The 17,102-nt window shown below is 37.9% G+C and overlaps 1 pseudogene across 1 annotated transcript; it reads left to right on the forward strand.

Moving 5' to 3' along the window:
* The first annotated feature begins 6,007 nt into the window (after positions 1-6,007).
* On the forward strand, positions 6,008-8,411 carry Gm7134 (predicted gene 7134; annotated as a pseudogene). Its single transcript, NR_033597.1, has one exon. The product of NR_033597.1 is annotated as a predicted gene 7134 (transcript).
* Positions 8,412-17,102: the final 8,691 nt, after the last annotated feature.

The raw sequence follows: 17,102 nt of genomic DNA on the forward strand, positions 1-17,102 counted from the left end.
AATCATACTTAGGAGAATAAGTAAGTGCCAAAATATGCTAGGTGACAGGACCTAAAAAGTTGGCCGTGGTACTTATCATTTTTGCCATTATCATTGCTTCTAACCGTAATTGTTCCTGAACTTATTGAGTGTTAGCAGTTCTAGATCATATTAATAATCAGATCTAGTCATTTGACCTATATCAAAGCATGCTTAGTGCCTGTTTATCTATACAGTAACATAGAACTCCTAAAGTATTCTGGTGAAAATTTCCTCTTATTTATTTATTTATTTTTATTTTTTGTATATGAGTACACTGTACAGATAGTTGTGAGCCACCATGTGATTGCTGGGAATCAAACTCGGGTCTCTGGAAAAGCAGTCAGTGCTCTTAACCTCTGAGCCATCTCTTCAGCCCCCAAATTTCCCCTTATAATTTCATGGGATCACTACTATGAGTGATGATTGAAGGTTGCCTTCCCTAGAATTTTTAAGATACATATAATTAATCACAAATTTATTCAGGCATTATTCTTATAGCAGGAAATCAACAATTTTAAGGAATGACTGTGACATTTATCACATTTGCAGCACCTACTTCTTTTTTTTTTCCCCCTAGATTCTGCACATAAAGGAGGCATGTGTTTTTTTCTTTCTGAGATTGCATAATATTTCTAACTCCTCCCATTTTCTTTTCTCTTTTTTATTTATTACGTATTTTCCTCAGTTACATTTCCAATGCTATCCCAAAAGTCCCCCACACCCACCCCCTAATCCCCTACCCACCCATTCCCATTTTTTGGCCCTGGTGTTCCGCTGTACTGGGGCATATAAAGTTTGCCTGTCCAATGGGCCTCTCTTTCCAGTGATGGCTGACTAGGCCATCTTTTGATGCATATGCAGTAGTACCCCGGAGCTCTTGACTTTTTTCTCTTTTTTAATTAGGTATTTATTACATTTACATTTCCAATGCTATCCCAAAAGTCCCCAACATACTCCCCCACCCAACCGCTCCCACTTCTTGGCCCTGGCGTTCCCCTGTACTGAGTCATATAAAATTTGCAAGTCCAATGGGCCTCTCTTTCCAATGATGGCCAACTAGGCCAGCTTCTGATACATATGCAGCTAGAGATACGAGCCCTGGGGGTACTGGTTAGTTCATATTGTTGTTCCACCTATAGGGTTGCAGATCCCCCCAGCTCCTTGGGTACTTTCGCTAGCTCCTCCATTGGGGGCCCTGTGATCCATCCAATAGCTGACTGTGAGCATCCACTTCTGTGTTTGCTAGGCCCTGGCATAGTCTCACAAGAGACAGCTTATATCTGGGTCCTTTCAGCAAAATCTTGCTAGTGTATGCAATGGTGTCAGCGTTTGGAAGCAGATTATGGGATGGATCCCTGGATATGGCAGTCTCTAGATGGTCCATCCTTTCGTCTCAGCTCCAGACTTTGTCTCGGTAACTCCTTCCATGCGTGTTTTGTCGCCAGTTCTAAAGAGGGGCAAAGTGTCCACAATTTGGTCTTCATTATTCTTGAGTTTCACGTGTTTTGCAAATTGTATCATATATCTTAGGTATTCTAAGTTTCTGGGCTAATATCCACTTATCAGTGAGTACATATCATTTGAGTTCTTTTGTGATTGGGTTACCTCACTCAGGATGATGACTTCCAGGTCCATCCATTTCCCTAGGAATTTCATAAATTCATTCTATTTAATAGCTGAGTAGTACTCCATTTTGCAAATGTACCACATTTTCTGTATCCATTCCTCTGTTGAGGGGCATCTGGGTTCTTTCCAGCTTCTGGCTATTATAGGAGCATGTGTCCTTCTTACCAGTCGGAACATCTTCTGGATATATGCCCAGGAGAGGTATTGCGGGATCCTCCGGTAGTACTATGTCTAATTTTCTGAGGAACAGCCAGACTGATTTCCAGAGTGGTTGTACAAGCTTGTAATCCCACCAACAATGGAGGAGTGTTCCTCTTTCTCCACATCCTCATGAGCATCTTCTGTCACCTGAATTTTTGATCTTAGCCATTCTGACTGGTGTGAGATGGAATCTCAGGGTTGTTTGATTTGCATTTCCCTGATGATTAAGGATGTTGAACATTTTTTCAGGTGCTTCTCAGACATTCAGTATTCCTCAGGTGAGAATTCTTTGTTTAGCTCTGAGCCCCATTTTTTAATGGGGTTATTTGATTTTCTGGAGTTCTTTATACATAATGTATATTAGTCCCCTATCTGATTTAGGATAGGTAAAGATCCTTTCCCAATCTGTTGGTGGCCTTTTTGTCTTATTGACAGTGTCTTTTGCCTTGCAGGAGCTTTGCAATTTTATGAGGTCCCATTTGTCAATTCTCAATCTTACAGCACAAGCCATTGCTGTTCTATTCAGGAACTTTTCCCCTGTACCCATATCTTTAAGGCTTTTCCCTACTTTCTCCTCTATAAGTTTCAGTGTCTCTGGTTTTATGTGGAGTTCCTTAATCCACTTAGATTTGACCTTAGTACAAGGAGATAGGAATGGATCAATTCACACCATTTGTTGAAAATGCTGTCGTTTTTCCCCACTGGATGGTTTTAGCTCCCTTGTCAAAGATCAAGTGACCATAAGTGTGTGGGTTCATTTCTGGGTCTTCAATTCTATTCCATTGGTCTACTTGTCTCTCGCTATACCTACTTCTTATTTAAAGATTCCATTACTCATGAAAAAAGAACATTTACCATTAAGCACTGTATTCACCATATCCTCCTTTCCCGGGAAATACTCTGTGTGCTCAGGATCTATGGATTTATCTATTCCCCAAATTTCATTAAAATTTATTGGTATAAAACATGTTAATTTTCTCCATACTTCTTACACCATGATTTTTTGTTTTGTTTTGTTTTGTTTTGTTTTGTTTTTGTTTTGTTTTGTTTTGTAGCTGGTGTCAGTACTTAACTTACTCACATAGTAAATAATATTCCATTGTATGGAGAACTTAATTTTTAATTATTCCTCCAGTGAAAATTTGGAATTTTTTCTTTTTTTATTGTCAATAGTATTGCTAGTAACGTGTATTTACACATATTTTAGTACATTTGTTTAATTTTCTGACATATATCAGGGAGAGGAATTGATAAAATATACAATGTGTACATTCAGAAAACAGCTGTTTTAACTCAAGGTGAAGATACATTAAGCTAGAGTTAAGTCAAATTCCTTCAAAATTATCCTGTATTAAATTTTCACCAATTCCCTTAGAGTTTTAACTATTTATATTACACATAAATGGTTTTGCCTCTTTAAAATCATTGTATAATTTTCACAAAGTTTTCTCAATAACTTAAGTCTTCTTAAACTACAAAATCATAAAGAATCAATGTCCCACAGTAAAATGTTTTTCAACATTGGTTGCATATTTAATTCACCTGGGCTGACTTTTTGGAAAAATAGATACCTACAAAATGGGGAAAATACAAACTCTGAACCTGGCAAGGTAGTGTTATATATGATATATAAAGACTGGGGCATCTTATTATTAAAACCTAAAAAATAAAAAAATATTTAAAATAGGCAAAAATTTATCAGAAACTTTTTTTCTTTTTCTCCTTTTAAAAACCTTTTAATTGATTCTTTGTGACTTTCACACCATGCATCCCAATTATACTCATTTTCCCTTCCCTTCATTATCTGCCCTCCACCCTTACAACCTTCACCCCTTAGAAGAAAACAACAATAAAGAAAAATTTTAAAATCTCACAGTGGAATCTGAGGTGTGTTGTTTTGTGTCACACACTACACCCTTTTGCCCAAATGTCAAAACAGCTTCACTTTCAAATGTCATCAATCTGTTTCCAGGCCTCTAACTTCTGCTGTATTCATTAATACTGGATCTTTACCAGGAGTCCTACCTGATATCCTGTTGTTACCCTATGTCAAGGGGATACTGCAGCTTTGGTTCTTTAGGACCAGTTCCTTCATGTGCTCCAGCAGTTCATAGATGGAATGAAGGCAGGCCAACTCAAAAATCTGGATCTGTGCTTGGATAGTAGCTGAGTTTGTCAGCCCCAAAATTCTTCCCCATCCATGCCACCAAGCTCAGTTCTCCCACTTTGCCCAGGTGAGGAGTGAGGCAAACTCTCCTGTCTGCTGCAGCAAGCAAAGGGCAGGGCAACCTTCCTGCACCCACAATAATACATGTCTGGCTAGGGGTAGGGCCAGCAATTCCCTGATGAGGGGTGAGCCCAGCTCATAGCCCTCAGACATTAACAAGGCCTCCAGCAGCAGCATAAGCTAGGGATGTCCACATGGTCTTTGTGGGTAATATGGGCTGAAGACATTAACATAGAATCCTGCTGTAGTAGGGACACAGACCTACTCAGAGAGAACTTTGTGTGAAGCTGTGAAGGTGAAGCTTGGAAAGCATTGGAGACTGCATGTTTATGATGCCAGAACAGAACCTGCTAAGGAAAGTTGCAGCGTGGATGTAGTCCAAAAGAGAGAAGAATGCTGTAGTCAGTAAAACTGAAAGGAGTTGTAGATCTGAAGAGCCCTCTGATATCAGACATAGATATGTAGAGTTTGGAGATTACCCTGCTTCTTTCCAATCTTACTTTTTTGGCATAATATCCTCGCTATGCTGCCTTTCCTCCCTTTTGGAATAGTAATGTACATCCTGTGCCACTGTATGTTGGAAGTATGTGAATTTTTTATAAATTTTGATTTTACAGGGGATTATATTTAAGAGACTGCCATGAGTCTCAGAAGAGACTTTATTCTGATATTTCAACAGTGATGAGATTATGAAAAACCATGGGGACTTTTGAATTTGGTCTAAATGCATTTTGCATTATAACATGGCTATCAGCCTGTGGGTGCCAGGGAGTAAAATGTAATCCTCTGAAGAAAAACAACACCCCAAAACTCATGTATTTGAATACTTTAGCACCACATTTGAAAGGATTAAAATGATTAAGATGTATAGGTTTGTTGGAGAAAATGTGTCACTTGGGGTAGGCTTTGGACTTTTAAAAGCACATGTAAAGCTTAGAGTCTCTCACTCCCTGCCTATGGATCAGAACATAGAATTTTCAGCTACTGCTCTAGCAGCATGCTTGTTGCCATGCTTCCTGACACGATGGTAATGGACCAAGCCTCTGATACTGTAAGCAAGCCCACAATAGCATGCTTTCTTTCATAAGACTTTCCATGGTCATGGTGTCTCTGTATAGCAATCAAACACTGAATAAAAGAATGGATTGTGGGTATCTCCCATAACTCAAGCCTTAAACACTTGTTCTCTAGCCTGTGATATTGTTGGGATTAGAAAATAGGGGTTTTTCAGAGGGGAACCCAGGAAAGGGGATAACATTTGAAATGTAAGTAAAGAAAATATCTAATAAAAAGAAGAAGGAATCATTAAACTATGAAGGTTAATGAAATGAATTTGTATCATTGATTGGTTATACTGCAAGGGAAAATAGATAGCTGTCTCCTACTCTTACTCTTGCTTTGCTTCCCTACCACTATAAGCTAAGTAATATTCATTGGCACATGTTTTCCACTATGATGCTTCTTCACAGGCACAAAGGTTAAACAGCCAACTGATCATGAACTAAAATCTCTATAATTCTGAGCCCAATTAAGCTTTTCATCACTTCAAATTGGTTATCTAAAGTATTTTGTTACAGTAGCTACAATTTCTCACACTATGAAAGAGAAATACAGGAAAAAGAAAATTTAAACTATTGAAATAATTTCATCATAATTTTGAATGTGGATAATGTGTAAGGTCAATAGGACTGATATGAAAGAAAAAGCAACAGAGATCTTTATTTCAATAAATTTTATTGAAGCATACACTGGTCATTCAGTAAGAAAGGAATACAAAGAGAATAAAGCATGGTATTTGCATTTTTAAAATTATATGTCCACACTGGAAGAAGGTTGATTCAATGGAAGAGGTTTGCAGGAAACTCTCTCCTTTGTCTGAGGGATACTAGAGACAGGAAACACCACCAGCAGGAACCAACAAAAGGTGCTGCCATGGTAATTGCTGTGGAAGACAGAGTGTTCTATGGGTGAGGCCCCAGAACACTAAGGAGCTAGAGAGTCAGTGGTGGCCCGAGATTCAGGTGGTAGATGAGCAGATGCTGGTGTTTGATCCCAAGGAGAGTGATGGGGGTATTTCCTGGCCTAAAATAGAGTGGCTCCCACAATGGTCCCAAGAAGGGAAAAGGCCTGACATTTGTCATTGGTGAGATAGCCATTCAACAGGGTATGTTACAGCACACTATACAGAGAATTCTTGACAGATTTCTCCAAGGTTACAACTGCTCAATGTTTACCTCTGGAGTCACTGGGGCTGGGAAGACACACACTCTGCTGGGAATGAAGGAAGAGACTGGCATCATGTACCTGACTACCATGGAACTGTATAGGCATCTTAAAGCCCGCGAGGAAGAAAAACAATTTGAGGTGCTCATCAGTTACCTGGAGGTGTATAGTGAGCAGATCCATGACCTCCTGGAGCCCAATGGACCATATACACACAATTTGTGAGGACCTTGATAAGGGTGTTGTGGTGCCAGGACTTTCTACCAGCCAGCTTCAGCTGAGCAGCTACAGAAGATGCTGGTCAGATGAAACTGCAGATACACACAGCACCACAGGGATGTCAATGCCACATCTTTCCACTCTCATGCCATTTTCCAGATCTTTGTGAAGCAGCAGAACTAGGTTCCAGGACTTACCCAAGCTCTTGAAGTAGCCAAGATGAGACTGATTGACCTGACTAGCTCATAGCCCTCATATAGTCCCCACATCAAAGAAGAGCAGCTGCAGGAGGGTGCCAACATCAACAGCTCTCTGTTAGCACTAATCGATATCCTCAATGCGACCAATGCAAGAGGCCACAAGTCTCATGTGCCCTACTGAGACAGCAGACTGACCTGTCTGCTCAAGGTCTCCACTGGGGGCAAATGCTGCACTGTGATGGTTACTGCCATCAGTCTTTCCAGCCTGACTTATGAGGATACTTACAACTCCCTCAAATAGGCTAATTGTGCCAAGGAGATCAGACTCATGCTGAAGAGCAACGTGATTAGCCATTATATCACTATCTGCCAGCAGCTCCAGACTGAGGTGGTTACCCTAAAGGAGAAGTTCCAAACATATGAGGCTGGAGCCCAGGCGCGCAACAGTGCTTCCCACAGGCCACCACGCTGAGCATACCACAATGCCTAGCTCCCCATTTCAGCCTGGACACTCCAGCTAGTCCTATACCCCAGAATTCCATCCAAAGTATGGAATTCTTCAAGAGGAGAGCCTGGGAACAGATGCCCAGGGACAGGGGGTTGTGGAGGAAAATTATTCAAAATAGGAACAGTCCCCCCAGGACAAGCAGTTTCCATCCCAGAACCTAGAACTGAACGTGCCAGGGTCCCCTAATCCAATTTTGCAGACGAAGCCAGCCATTAACAAACACTCAATACAGAATCTGGAACTAGACTATTCTAAGCAGTTGCGCCTCTGGGTGCCTCTCCTGGCCCATCAATAGGTGGCCTACCTTCTGACTCCTGACATGGTCTAAGAATTTGAAACCCTGGAGCAGTTAGTGCATGAAGAAAGCAATAAGCACAGGACTGAGACCCCCACGTCTCCAGGTCTGGCAAGGGGGAATCCTTTAGCTCAGGAGCTGTGTTCAGAGTCTAAGTCTTCAGAGTACTGTGATCCTATGACCATGACAAAGCAACTAAATGGTCTCAAATACACTCTGCAGATCCCACTCGCTCCCGATCACAGCTCATATAAAACATCCCAAAAGCCCTCTAAGAAGAAGACAAGGAAGCTGAATCCCTTAGAGAGCTAAGCAGCCCACCAGCTCCAAATCTGCCAGTGCCAGTCTTTCCTCCCCTGACTGAGGAAGGGTTCTCTAACTAAGGCCCATCATTTGCGTCCAGAACTCCCAAATAAAAAATGGGCTTCTTCCCCCTCCACCTCCTCCAGAGTCTGCCTAGCTACAGTCATTAAAAGATGGGTACCTCTGGTCCTTTCTACCTTACAGAACTGTTCCACTCCACTGGCCCTATTCATTTGTTACCTCAACACCACCTTCAATATCTCTGAGGGGTGCCCCTCCAAACCCAGATTCCATGAACTTATTGATTGGGAGAAAGTCCCCCTGGAGCTGAACAGCACAGACCAGGCCTTTGTTCCTAGTGTACCTGTCCTCGTTCACCACGAAGTGCCCCAAGCCTTATCTTCCTACAACTACTGCAGCAAGAAGAGGCACTGTGAAATCATTAGTCTCCAGAGGCTGCAGCAGCAGTGTTTGCCTCCCCAGTAGCTCCTTGAAGAGGCCAACCAGACCTTTAACAGTCCCAGAACCATATTGAGCCCCCATTGCCTTAGTGACCAGAAGACTCATAAGGGACTGATTGGAGTGACAGTGCTGTTAACTGGGTGTTCTGATCACAAGAAACATCTGGCGCCCATGCTTGTCCTGATCATGATCTGCCAACACCTCTAGGCTGTCAGCCTTCTCTTGTCCTTGGAGCTGCCAATACCAAGAGTCCCTGGCCTGCCTTCCTCACATTGGTGCAATTAACACTACAATCCCTCTTCTCTATAATGCCCTCCCCAGCCACTCATCTATTTGCTTTCTTTATTAATCTCCATCATCTTGTTAATACACACACACACACACACACACACACACACACACACACACATATATATATATATATATATATATATATATATATATATATATAAATTCATTTGTGAGTGTTAAACGTGTGGCTATATTAAAGGATCCTGTAATGCTTTCTCATTCCCAAGCCTTCCACACAAGCAGGGAACACTCGGGCTCTGTTCTTTACCCCTCAATTTCATGTCTGAAGATTGAGCTCTGCACAGTGATGGCCTCTGTACAGTGAAGGTGGATGAGGACAAGGTGGGGTTGATGACAAGTGTCAGCTTAGCTCTTCTGGTATTTAATATGTGTATCTTCAGTCTTGTGCCCATAGCCTGAGGTGGGAATACCTCACCACTTGATGATGGAAGGAGTGTGACAAGACTTTGGTTTGTAAAAGACACCAACTTTGTTATATTCACTCATTAAACACAACATATGTCCTGATGTAAGGAGAGAGAGGACAGAGCCTTAGGAATAAGTGATCATTAGTTATGTCAGCATTTAGGCATCATTCTCATTCTAGGTTTCTCCATATTCACATATGTGTAGGTGTATGTCTGTAGATCTATAGATCATAGATGTTTCTATTGTAATAATAAATCATCTCCATCTCTGGTGAATGGAAAGTAAAATTATGAGTAAATGATAGGACCAGACTTGTTAAGTTTAAAGAAAAACTTAACGAAGAACAATGTGACTTTCATGTCTCCTCTCTTTGCCATTTGGTAGCCTGTCTGGCACCAAATACACATGTGTTTACTGTTTTCTTAGTGAGTAAATAGATGAAAACCAAGTAGAAGGTATAGTAGAATTTAGCAAGGGAGAAATTAGTCCTTGATGCAGTAGTTGGGTAATGATTCATGAAGGAAGAGCAATCACAAAGGGGAAAAAAATCAAGTTACCTTTTATGGGTATTTCAAACAGTAAAGAAGGTAATTGAGATACAAATATGTGTGCAGAAACTATGTGTATTAAGTATTTTTGTTTTGGCAAAAAGAAATTCCTAACAAAAAGTATGTAAGGAAGGAGGAGTTTATTTCAACTCACGGTTTAAGAAGAGATACTGTCTGTAACAGCAGGAAAATTTGGCACAATAGTATGAGATGGGTTATCCCAATGTGCATACAGCTGAGAAGCCAATACTAGGTAGGAAGTGGGGCCAAGCTGTAAAATCTCAAGACCTGCCACTAGTGAACCACTTCTTCCAGTGAATTTCTGCCTCTTAAAGGATCCACAACCTTCCAAAATAGAGCCATCATCTGGATAACAATTGTTTAAATAAATGAGCCAGTGATAGATATTTCACATTCAAACCACCCCACAGAAGAAATTATAACATGTGTGCTTAGTATAGATAAAATTGACTGATCAGAACACACAATTTATTTGGGTATCAGAATGAAAAACCTCTTGTGTATCTATTATTAGAAGACATAATGGTGCTGAATAGAGCACTGGATCATGAGGTAAGGCACTGGCTATTAATGACAGTTCAATAGGCTTTTACTCTAGTAAAAAATGATACTATGGAGTTATTATAGGCAAAGCATTTCCTCTTATATTCAGAGACAGATTTCTAAGAGAATGAATGTATGAAAAGTAAATAGTAAATGCGATGAAATTGTAGCAATGGGAAAATCACTTCTGGGTGTAATAGTTCAGGAATGTCATAAAATGATACTTGGTTACTGAAAAGCTCATTTTATTCTATAGCTTTTCTATTGGTCTGCAATGAAGAAAAACAGGCTATATAGAACAATTATAATTCTCAATACATGATTCAAATTTCTCAATACATAACATATATTACATTTTCAAGTAAAGGGTTATTGTTAAATACTTGTACTTTTGTGAAATAGAGCATCCTTAAAAGGGTCACTGTGATCAAGAGACTTTTGAAACTTGACAGCACATTTTTAGAAATGATAAATTATACACAGCAACAAGTGACTAAGTTGGTAACTTCCTCACTTTTTATCTTACATTTCCTCCTGAAGGTCAATAAGTGTCAGTTTAAGTATTTAGGACAGTTGTTAAAAGACTAATATTCTCATCACGGTGTTTTCTTGAACTTTAAGTTAGGTGTACAAATTTAAGGCAGGAACATTGGAAAATTACTAAATTATATGGCACTGGAGAGATATTACAAGGAAATTCTGATATTTCACTGCAAAATATTGCCAATTATGGTAGCTGTCAATTTAACAATAGGCTTATTCACTATGGTGTTTGATTAATGTGAAATTATTCAGTTGGCTACCTTGTAGTTGGCCTATTTTTGTGTCCAATTAGTATGCTAATAATGGTAATTATGTTCTATACTGCATGTCTCATCACCTAGAGGGTTTTTAAAATGATAAAATAATGAGAATAAACAAGCTGATGCTGACATTCAGTGGGCCATTCTAATTACTTACTGAGAGCACGCTGGGGAATCAACACTCAACCAGAGAAAATGATTCTTGCTTACTTTGTTAAAACTACTCTTTCCAAAGAGCTGTAAGAGTTTGCTGCTGCTTCTGTTATCAGTGAGCTATTTCATTCCCCACCTCCTTTTTGTTCTCTATGTTTATTTTCTGTACTCAATTTTAAAAAAGACAATCCAGTGGCAGTTAGACTTTGTGACTAGTATTTATGTTAAGATAGCAGAAAACAAGAGATGGTATGCATTTCAATTGTACACATCTGAACCCAATATCTATAATTTCCTTTTTACTTTCTATAAGAGAACAAGCACAGAGCAAAGCAACATCTTCTATGACAACTGTTTTTGTACTTAAGGTTATATGAGAGGATTTTTTGTGAAAGTTCTCAAAAAGATAGCTGGATTTTCCTATATACCAAAAAGACATCTTTCTAAAAATATAAATATAAAATTCTACTTTAAAATAGCATGTTTAGTAGCTAGTATGATGGCTCAGTATGTAAAAACACTTACTGCTCAGCCTGATGACCTGAGTTCAATCCATGGAATCTACGTGTTGAAAGAAGAGAACTGTTTCTTGTAAGTCATCCTCAAACCTCCATATGGGCTATTGACTACATACAGATCCCTGACAAGTAAATAGATGTAAAAAAATAAATAAATAAAGTATCAAATATTTTAGGTAGCTACATGAGTTGTACTGGTTCTTCAGACAATGTTATGTTTATAATTGTTGCAAAACAATTCAAGATATATAAGATAATCCTTCTAACACTTTGCATTTAAGAAAGATATTAAATGGAACATGGGGTTTAGTTTTATATCCCTTGAATTACTTAAAGTTAAACTTGCTGTTTTGACAGCCACAAAAATAATAATGGAAACACTTTTGAATCTCAAATAATTGTTGCTAGGTGTAAAGCAAAAAGGATTTTACTTCCAAGAAGCTTCATGAAGAAATCCAATACTCATGTAATGACTGACTGTGTCACAGTGTACATATCGATTCTGTTGTTTGAGTTTAGTCATTTCAACTACAAAATAGGATGTTGAATTTTTTGTAGAGATTTTTATATATTGCATCTATTATAAAAATACTATTAGATTTTTTTATCAGTGGTGTTTTTGTGGTTAGATTTCAGAAATGTTAAGTCAGCATGAGATTTTTTTTGTTTTGTTTTGTTTTTAAGGTGAAGGCTTTTCAAAATACTTGATATACTACCCTTCTCCATGAATTCCCAATTTTGAGTAATATATATTATTTATCAAATTTGATCATTCAAAATCATTCATTATTAAAAAGGTATTGCAGTCTAATAGAAGAATTAGAATTTTGTAAAGAATGATTTGGAGGGGCCATTTTAAGGTGGTTTTGCGGATAAAAGTACTAACTGCCTAATAGATAGTTTTTTCATCAATTTGCACAATCTAAAGCCATCTGAGACAAGGGATCCTCAATAAAAAGATTGCCTCCATAAGATCAAATTGCAGGTAAGCCTGTAAAGCATTTTCTTAATTAGTGATTTATGGGGGAGGGGCCAGTCTTTGTGGGTGGTACTACCATGCCTGGGCTGCTGATCCTGGGTTCTATGAGAAAGTAGGCTGAATAATTCACAGTCAGCAAACCAGTAATCAGCATGCCCCATGGCCTCTTTCACAGTTTCTGTCTCCATGCTCCTGCCCTCTTTGAGTTCCTGTCCTGGCTTCCTTCAATAGTAGGCTATGATGTGGATTTGTAAGAAAAATAAGCTCTTTTAGCCCCACCTTGCTTTTGATCATGATATTTCATTATAGCAGTAGAAACACTAAGGCACTGCCTTTCCATAAAAACCAGGTTCGATTTCTACACAACAGTTATCAACTGTCTCTAAAACTAGTGCCACGGTTATCTGATAATTTCTTCTAGTCTCTGTGGGCCTAGCATGCACATAGTGCACACACATATAAGCAAAACAGTCATACACACAAAATTAAAAGAGCAATGTAAATTTGTAAAAGAATGAGTTGGAAAATATAAGATTAAAATAACTTTAAGGTATTAGCAAACATATGTTTTTCTTCCCTTGATATAAGTTGTATGATATAGGGATGGTATTTGCTTATTATTAATATAGAATTCTCTTCATTTTATTTCTGTTTTTGTGGTAAAATACATTGTAAAAAATCTAACTTGTGGTAGCAATTATGAGGTATCTACCTTATAAATTTAGGTAACAGTCCATTATTGCTGGGATGTCACAGTGTCAGGAACATTGGGGACCTGATCATATCATATCTGTAATTAGAAACTCAGATCAATGAATTTATCCATGCAAGTTGTTCTCAGATGACTTTCTTGTTCTTTTTATTTTAATACAGCCTGGGACACATAGCTGGGAAATCATAGTACCCATAATAGATTGGTTTTCCCAATCCAATTAACATAATCAAGACAATTCCCAAAAGACAGACCTACAGGCCAAACAAATCACACAATCTTTTCTTGAGACTCTTCTCAGGTGATGTGAGATTTTTGTCAAGATTTTAACCACCATGAGGAGAGATGCTTGTATAAATATAGTATTTCATCAAATATGTTCAATAAGTACTGTGATAAAATACTAATTAGCACATGCATGAATGTATATACTTATATACACATAGAAGTGTACCATTTTTATGAATGATTGTAGAAATTCATATCTGTTCAGGTCTATGTGTATGTGTGTATGCACACTTGTAATTATACATTTGGAGACAAAGGACAATATGTAGTGCTATTCCACAGGAACACTCTGTGATCCATAAGGATAATACCATAATTATTAACTTTTTATGAACTTCAGAGATTATACATACTAAATCAGCTACCATATCACAACATAGGTCTTGCGCGCGCTCAACTGGCCAGGAAGAACTACGCTGCTACAGGATCCTTCTGCACACGTTTATTCAGTCCTGTTTCTTCTTGTTTATATCTCCCTTGTTTATATCTCCCTTGTTTATATCTCCCTTGTTTTTATATCTCCCCTGTTTATATCTCCCCTGTTTATATCTCCCTTGTTTTTATATCTCCCCTGTTTTTATATCTCCCCCGAACTCTGGGCCTCTCACTCTTTTATACTCTCAGTTCCCATCCACGCACAGCAGGCCACGCCACCTCACCAGGCACGAAGCTTCAGCTAATCAGGGCAGCAGGGGCATATCTCCATCAAACTGGATTCACCGGTATCCTGGTGCACCTGCGCAGCACTCAAGATGTTTGTGTCTTGTATGAGGAAGTCAGGTGCAAGTCATATGACTTAGCTGCAGTCCCTGGCGCCTTTGGGACTGCCGCCACACCCGCTCCCCACACATAGGGTACAAACCAAGACATATAATTAATTATGGATCAATCAAAAGTCCTTGAAGAAGGCCAGTAAAGACTCTACTCTGAGCAATATCCCTATTCCTTTTTAAAGTCTTTTGTTTAGATATGGTCTTAACCAATTTGTCTAAGAATTCACAGTTTACTGTGAATTTATTCATTTGTGCAGGTTGATCTTAAATTTGTAATCTTCCTTCCTTGGTTTCCTGAGTATGAGAGACTAAATGATTCCATTGAGATTAACTGTTCTATTTTTGATCACTGACCACTGGAGTAAAACTTAAAAAAACAAAAACAAAAACAAAAACAAAAACAAAAACAAAAACCAGAAAAACCTACTCTTATTTTTATGGAGTCCAACTTTGTGGTTTAGGCTTCAACATCCTGACCTACTTATATCATTTCTAGAGTGCTGAAATTACAGAAATATACTATCATACTGCCTTTTCTCTGTTCTTACAAGATCAGTCAGCTTTGTTATATATCAAGATTTTCATAACTTGTAAAAATTCTTATCTGGTATTCCAACATTTCAGTAAGAATAGATACTGAGAATGAATTCTTCAATTGGCAGTAGTTGGTTCTCTAGGGTTTATTACTTCTCCAACCCTGAGTAGTTCATTACATTTATAAAACCAAGCCTGAAGCCTGAATTTCCTTCAAGTGAGCAGACCTTTGGTCCAATTAAACAGCTTGTTGCTTATACACATGGTAGTATTGCCACTACTGTACCATTTGAGTATAACTTGAATATCTTCATAGGAAAGTCACTGTTATGGTTTATAGGCTTTAAAACTTGGCAAGACTATTTGTTTTCTCCCTTAGTAGCTTGCATAGCACATTCTAGTACAATTAGAGTGCATCTTCATGATGAGGGTTCTAGATCAAGTACTTATAGATTCCATAGACCTGTGTCTGAGTGTGTGATGTATGAAATTATGTTTTATCTTAAATTTCTGGGAGTCGACCAAGGGCAATAACTTCTATGTTTGGAGGACTTTCTTGGAATCTTCAGACCAAGAAGCCAAAAGGAAACTTCATATGCTATAAGTACACATACTCATGTCCATATATTTATCATATTCCATTGATCGACATATCTGATTTTTGCCAGTACCATGCTATTTTTATTACTATAGCTCTGTAATTTAGCTTGAAATATGATATGCTAATCCTTTCCTCATTGCTAATTTGGGGCATGATTGCTTTAACTATCCAGAGTCTTTTATACTTCCATATGAATTTTTGGATAGTTTTCTATTTCTGTGAAGAATACATTCTGAAATTTGAATCAGATTATACTGAATCTGTAAATTGCTTTTAATAAGATCAATCAAGATTCTTGAATTAGTTTATGTAGTACTCTGGAGACTTTTCACTCAAAGTGTGGTCAGTGAGACAGAATTAAGTCATTATTTGGGATCTTCAAGACAGAATCATGAGTTTCACTACAGACTTATTAAAGTTGTAACTAGTATCTCTTGGCAATTTTATGCACTTTATGAGAAATATTGCTAATGCTGAATTTATCAAACTGTAGAGCCAGGAAAACATGGGAATTGTTAAGTAGTTTCAGGTGCTCTGCAGTGTCGACGTGAATTTTACAATAATGCAAAGATTTTAGTTGTCTTTATTAATGTGGTGACATTATAGATAGAAGAAATGCAAAGGAAGTACTGAGATAAAATTGGCCTACTACCCATTATGTTCTTCACATGAAAACACTAACAAAGGAAAAACAATTTCTCTTGAGAATATCTCCTGTATTGCAGAGATCTTTTATTAATTTCATCATGCTCCAATTCTTGAAAATATCTATGCTCAGTGTCCTGAGAGATTCAATACTAACTACAAATAAGATGATTTTGTTGTTAACTATTCACCATGATTAACACAAAGAAGGATACATTTTCAAACAAGCTACAAGATGAATTAACCACTTTGGAGGAGGCTAAAACACCATTTCAATTTGAAAATATTAGCAAAATACTGGAAATCATCTCCATCTTTGGATAAGGTGGCCCAATGTTAAAGTTAATTTTCATAAAAGAATTTTACCAGTCAAAGAATCATAGAAGGAACAGAAGAAACGTCAAGGCTACTTTTAGTGAAATCAGAGTATATTCAAAGAATAATAATTTCCAAAAAAATTGAAAAGTGTAGGAATTTCATGCTGAGATGTTAGCACTTGATGATTGTAAGTTGCATGTTTGAGACTATGCCATCCCTTTCATATTCCTAATCCTTTGCTATCTCAACAAAATAACACTGAAACAGTGCTTAATTATAGACATTTGTAGTCTCTTTCCCCCATAAACTGTGGTACTATTTGCAAGGAAAACATGGGATTTGTTTAGCCAATGACAAAATGCTTGTTTCAGTGGAAGACTGGAATTTTGGAAAATGTGCATCAACTAGATGTGTGTCACAGTCTCACAATAAGTGAATTGTTTGATGAAGTTCATTGAATTGTAGAATAAAATATTCCATATCTACAAAATTCTATGAACCGATAATATCAAAATAACCATTGAATGATGTTATGAAATCTTCCAGTGGTTGAAATACTCACTCAAGTGCAACACAAACCTATGAATTTTAATGTGTTGAAATAGAATGTATTTACTGATATACTTTTAGATCCATGCTGCAACTGACAAAGCTAAAAGCA

The sequence above is a fragment of the Mus musculus genome, chromosome X, assembly GCF_000001635.26.
Source record: "Mus musculus strain C57BL/6J chromosome X, GRCm38.p6 C57BL/6J".
Taxonomy (NCBI): domain Eukaryota; kingdom Metazoa; phylum Chordata; class Mammalia; order Rodentia; family Muridae; genus Mus; species Mus musculus.